The 6,249-nt window shown below is 42.0% G+C and overlaps 1 long non-coding RNA gene across 1 annotated transcript in view; it reads right to left on the bottom strand.

The window, feature by feature from the left end:
- Positions 1-653: 653 nt before the first annotated feature.
- The window catches only part of LOC130376995 (uncharacterized), a 49,275-nt gene continuing 43,679 nt past the window's right edge, over positions 654-6,249 (bottom strand). The window contains exon 3 of the long non-coding RNA XR_008894117.1: positions 654-1,515. This is a non-coding gene — a long non-coding RNA (uncharacterized LOC130376995). The remainder of the gene's footprint in view (positions 1,516-6,249) is intronic.

The raw sequence follows: 6,249 nt of genomic DNA, 5'->3' as shown, positions 1-6,249 counted from the left end.
TGCTATTCATTCCCTGCACTCCCCTCTCTCTCTCTCTCTCTCCCTCTTTCTCTCTCTCTCCCTTCCACCCCCTTCAACCGGCCCCTCAAAAGGTTTTCACTCTTCTAAACTCAAATTAATCTACTTCATATTCCAGGGCCGTCCCCGGCACACGCAGGGCAGAAATGTGCTGCTGACAGCAGGAAACGTTCTTCTCGTGATATTGTGCACACTCCAAAAAATGCTCTCCACATAGCTCTCTGTAAACCCCCAACACATTATTCTAATAAGAAGACAAAACACCGGGAACAAGGTGTGCTTAAGTGGCGCCATTTCTTTACTTTTTTTGTTTTTTCCATAAATTGAAAGACGCGGGCGGAATTCCTGTGAATTCAAACTGAAATGTTTTCTCTCTGGTGTGTTAAGTTTCGACTTTCGACGATGAATCTTATTAGGCTCGTTTTCGAAAGTATTTACTGTTGATTGCAGACCGTTTTGTGGTTTTAGTGAAAGGGAATTATGAATCAGACCATCGTTTCGTTGATGCACGGTAAGTAGCCATATTTGCATTGGACGAGCGTATACCTGCTAGATTGATTTTTGATCAGCGGATCAACTAAGAGGGACAACGTGAACACTGGTATGCTGCGTGCTGTCTTCAGCTCTCAGTGGAAATAGCTTCGGTTCATTGTACTTGTCCACACAGCGAGGCTAATTACATTGTGAGGTGGAATTGTATTTTATTTTAAAGCAGGTAAAAACTTATACTGAAGACATTCTGAAGCCTTACAACAACCTCAAGGCTATAATAACTAACGTACAATGGAACTATCAGGCTGGAATATGTATTTTGGTCTTTTTTAAAGTTGCAGTCTTGGCTAATGTAAAAAACCAAGGTCTTTCAGCACATTCCAGATTCTCATCTCCCAGGTGTATGCATAGAGGTCAGTGTTAAGACAAGTTAGATATGTTATATGGATTTGGCATTCTTGGACATTTATTTTACGACCTAGAAAAAAAGGGTCATATCTGAATCAGCAGTTTCTGAGCCCGAAAGAAAAGACAGAAATGAAAGTCATGAAAACTGTAACAATAATTATATAAAAAGTCTTTCGTTATAGTGATAGAATTTCTGCTTATCACCTTGTGAAGAGCTTTGGGCCACAATGCCTCAAGTTGAATGATGACAACCAGACACATTAGCAATGTTCTTTTATCTGAAATGGCGGGACGACCCCAATTCTCCGTCGTCGCCATTTGTAATTAGTACCTGCTTCATTAACAGTCTCCTACACACGTTTCTGCTGACGGATGGGTTGTTTTGAGATAACGTGGAGGAGGTCGCGGTGGTCGCCGGTGTGCCTCATTAACAAACGACAGAACACCCAGCCACTAACGAGGGGGCGTAGCCACAGCACATGTCCGGGGAGGTGTGGCCTGTGGGGCAGCGGGAATGACTAATCCAAACGGAATTAGTTGTTCCGGCGGCCATCTTGATTGAACACACTCTGGTCTCCCTCTAGTGCACAGGGTGTTCTGTGTCAGGAGGGGAAAAAAAGAAACCAAGAAATTCATTAGATTATGGTAAGGAACAGAAATGTCATACTTTAAGTGGATTTTCTTTCTGCCGACAGTGTCAGACAGATACTGGCTCCTGGAATTCATGCCCACTCATTCCCCACGGTTTTCTCATTCACTCTTTTTGTCTCTTTCTGTCTCTCTCACACACCATGTCTCTCTGGTGTTCATTCCTTCTACTGCTCAATAAAACACTGCTTTAACAGCATGTTAAAAATGGGCTTACTCTGTTTGGTACCCTTTCAGTGGACTCAGGTAACCTAGTAGGCCATGTATTATATTGCGTGTTGAATTGTCACACTTATGTCCTTTGACACGGCAAAGGAGTTTTTTGTTTTGCTCTGACAGTCCCCCGAGGGTCCCAGTCGGAGATGTTTGAGAAGATGCCCGTTTAAAATAAAAAAAGAGCCAAAAAAAAACAGCTGACCTCTAGTGGAGGATAAACCATAGAGCAATTTTCCCAAACAAACGCATTGTACACCACAATCTTGGTCCTTATAAACAACGTTCTGTTGTGGTCCCGAGGCGAGACTTTGGCACAGAATGTCCTTGTTACCGGGCGTATTTGATCATTTATAACGAAGCCCATTCTGAGCTTCAGGGGATATTTTGATTGTTTGCTGTGTGCAATTCTTTAATCAGTTATAATGCTTTTCCATACCATAATGAGCTTGTATTGCTGGGACAGACGCCCAACACAAGCCTTCTGGCTGACAAGGAAAACCAATATCCACAGTGTGGTTCCTAAGAATTCCAAACAGGTAGAAATGTTTGTGTGTCTCAATTGCGATTGTGCGTCTTAAGTAGATTGGATATATGGCGACGTATGACTGTACAAATTAAGTAAGAAGCACAAGAAACATCCTGGGCCTACATTTTACTTTCAAGGAGACAATGGCTTGAACTCTGATCAGTCTTGGATATCCCATAAGGCCGTGCAGCACCAGGGGCAATGGAAAATATCTGCCTTTTCTTTTAAATAAACATGAGTAAGGCATAGTTACATGAATGTTCCTATCTAACATGAAGTTTGTTTGACCGCTGTTTAAAATAAGACATGTTCTAGTTGTAGTCTAATAGATCCATTGAGAGTCCGTTTTTACAAGCTTGAGGTTGCCGGGTCTAGATTGCTTTTACAATAGGCAATTCCACCACTCATTGAATTATGACACCCCGTGTTCTCGTTGTTGCAATTGCTCTAAAGCAATACAGGTTTGGGGAAGTGAGGTGTGCCATATATGTATCTTAATTTTCCTATAAGACTGCATTTAGCGTCGAGAGCTTTTTTTTTAATGAACTAAAAAGTTGTTTTGTTCCTAAATCAATGATCCTCATTATTAGATAATTTAGACATAAACATATCTCTCTCTGACTCTCTCATTCACTCGCTCAGTATCTATCTTTCACTCTCTCTCTCTCACCCTCTCACTCTCTCTGTCCTTGCTCTCTCTTTCACACTACAAGGTTGACTATCCATCTAATTCCTTTCTCCAAGCCCTCCTCCAATTTTTGCAGTTTTTTCCACTGTTTCACAAAGTTCAACCGATTCCTTCATTTCTTCCCTGTGCCATTGTGATTTTGCTGCAGCGGCACTTTCTCTGTTGTGACGGCCGTTCGAAATATAAGCTGGATTTGTGGCAGCAAATCCAAGGCTTTCTTTACTGGTTATTTTGCTCTACTAATGTGTTAGCACGTGCGTGTGTATGTGTCAGTGTGCATGTGAGTGTCAGTGTGCATGATTGTGTAGGTTTGCCAGTGTGTGTGTGCGTGCGCGCGTGCGTGCGTGTGTGTGCGTGTGCGCGTGCATGTGGTTGCGTGTGTGTACGTGTGTGCATGTGGTTGCATGCGTCCGTGGATGTGTGCATGTGTGTGTGCATGTGCAGCCATGTTGTATCCTATTGAGTTATACTTCCAGACTCTGTGAAGCCTGAGGTCCTGGTACCCCTTAATCCATAATGATTGTCTGCCGGTCGGCCACCTACCCCAATATGCTCATTTGCCCTTCCGCTGAAGTCTTCTCATCAGACTTTCTTCTTCCCTCTGGGAGAAAATATCCCTCTCATCTCATCTCCCCTCCCCGTCGCTTCTCCAACTGCTAGTATAATTAAGTGCATTGAATGTAATAATGAATGTAGAAATGAAATGAGAAAGATAAAAGGTTATTGCAAATCGTGTGTCGGACAGTTCGATAAACACAAGATAGATTGCTCTGCCATTTATCATGCTAGGGCTCTGTAATAACTCAGCACTGCAATACAACAGAAATGCACAGCTATATTGCACTTTAAAATATTCGTCTCATGTGTTTGCCATTTATCAAATCCATTTTCCATAGATTCGGTCCGTTTTTCGGCCAAATCGTGTCTTAAACAAACCCCTGTTTTAATAGGGTTCATTATTCAACAAGCTGGAGAGAAGGAAAAAAAAGTAATGGCCATTCAAGTCTGCTCATTATTACATTAATATTTTCCTCCCTGCTTCCGGCCTATTTCACGGATGTCAAATATGCATACATTTGGCAGATAGGAACTTATCGAGGCTACCTTTCCCATTCATGTATTCCCCAGCCCAGGCCCCAAAAATATGAATTCACCTAACACCCTCATTATTTCAACTATGAACTCAATCTCACCTCACACTCTCTATTCCAATATCATTATTACACAACCACACTCCCTCACCCCATCACATACATACGTACACACTCACACACACACATACTTTTTCACCCATGCACCTCTGTATTATTAAAACTACAGTGGTGTAATATTTCCACCGGTGATGGTAATGTCCTGTCCAAGGTAATTCCACGATGGGAAGCCTGGATACCGGGAGCCTATTCAATTACTTTGGACGAAGTGATAGGACTATTATGGGACTATATATATATATAGCTGAAAGGCCACTTCCACAGCTTTTCATTAAATGCCAGTGGTCTGAGACCCCAAAGAGGTGAAGTTGGAGGGATGAGGGATAATTCGGCTGATATAGTTAGTGTAAGATAAGTGCTTTGATTATTCGGTGGTTCAACTAGTCACTTTAGTTTTCCTTCAAAGTCTTTAATCGTGCAAATGTGACATTTATCGAAACTTGACAGCAGTGTCCCGTACTCTAAATGTTATCTATCTATTTTAAGGAGGGGAAAGAAGGTTAATTAGGTAATTCGATATTTAATAAAAGTTTGAATAGATTGATGCATAAACCCTGATAAAGAATGAACAAATTTCGTCATCAAACAAGAGTTTGAAACGGAGAAAATCCATAAAAGAAGGTTGAAAACTAAAGTTGCAGTATTAGTTTTAATTTAGCTTACCAACCATCCACTTTAAGAGAGAGAGTGTCTCTGTTAAGTAATATTCTCTTTCCGTGATTTGTTAACATATCCAGGACTTACAGTGAGACATTTCACAATTTAAGTCTTCCCACTGTATGGGGCTTTCAAAGAGAATAAATTCCTCAGTCCAGATGAGTGATACTTGAGATTAGCAATGTGCAGCAACAGAGAAAAAAATGCCAACACACAAATGTGTTATCTTGCGTCAGATAGCTCTGTTTGTCCCAAGATGGCTCCATTGACAAATACAATTTCAGCCGTTACAGACCAGTGAGAAGCCTATCAGAAGGAAACACACATTAAAAACTCTCTCTCCCTCCCTCTCTCATACATGTATGTCTACACAAGCACAACACACGCAGCACACACAAACACATACACACACACACACACAGGTGTAAATCACTATTGCTCTCCTCCTAAATAATTTGAACCCCTTCCAAATCTTCAAAAGCCATCCTTAGGCCTGGGGGAAGAGAGAGGGATGGAAGCGTAAAATGCATGAACGCGTTCAATTAATCACTCTAGAGATGTCTGTGTTTACAAGGGAACAGACGCGCTTCACGATAGCTTAGCATGCTAGGTCCTCCTCCCTTCATTTCATGAGCTAGGTGTGAGCAAAAGGAGGAATATTAGCATAGAGATGGGATGAAAAGAAGGAGCTAGCAACAATAAAGTTCATAGAAGGATGAATTAGAGAGCATGGAAAAAATTGTCTGAAACATTTTGAAGGTTTGAAACATTCCTCTCTCGTGTCGAGATCTCGGGGAGAAATTGAGAGCCGGTTGCTAAAAGCAAGCTAAGTGAGCTAAGCAGAACCCATTTGTATTGGTTGCCAGCAGCAGATTGCGGCAACAGGCTTAAGATTCTGGCCTATAACTCATTCATGACACGCAACCGGGAAATATATGACAGCTTGAAAAAATTATATGTCTGCTAATGCTCTTCTGTTTAGGATTAGCAAACCAATTCTGTGTCTGATGGACAACACGATGGAGGCTGGGTTCTGGCGGAAGGATGAATAGATGGTTTGATGGATGGATGGAGGGAAGTTAATGTGTCTATGTATTGCGTGCCGGCGACAGAAGGAAAAGGAAACGAAGTTGTACGCTCCACATTAAAAAGCCTGTGCTCCACTCTGGGTTTTAACAGTGGGAAAGTCTCCCCACTCCGTGGATTGCCCTTGGGGCAGATCGGTCTACCTGTGGCGTTGCTCCAAATTAACTTCTCTGGAGGGTTTTCACATATAATTGGATGATTCCTGCAGGATTCACCAGATCCATATACGTCTAATAAAGTCAGCGTGGCCCCGACGTACCCAAATGAATTCTATCAAGCTCCCCGCAGAGTAATACGGG

This window comes from Gadus chalcogrammus, chromosome 23 (genome assembly GCF_026213295.1).
Source record: "Gadus chalcogrammus isolate NIFS_2021 chromosome 23, NIFS_Gcha_1.0, whole genome shotgun sequence".
Taxonomy (NCBI): Eukaryota; Metazoa; Chordata; class Actinopteri; order Gadiformes; family Gadidae; genus Gadus; species Gadus chalcogrammus.
Note: the sequence above shows the minus strand (reverse complement) of the source record. Positions and strands in the feature narration are given on the sequence as shown.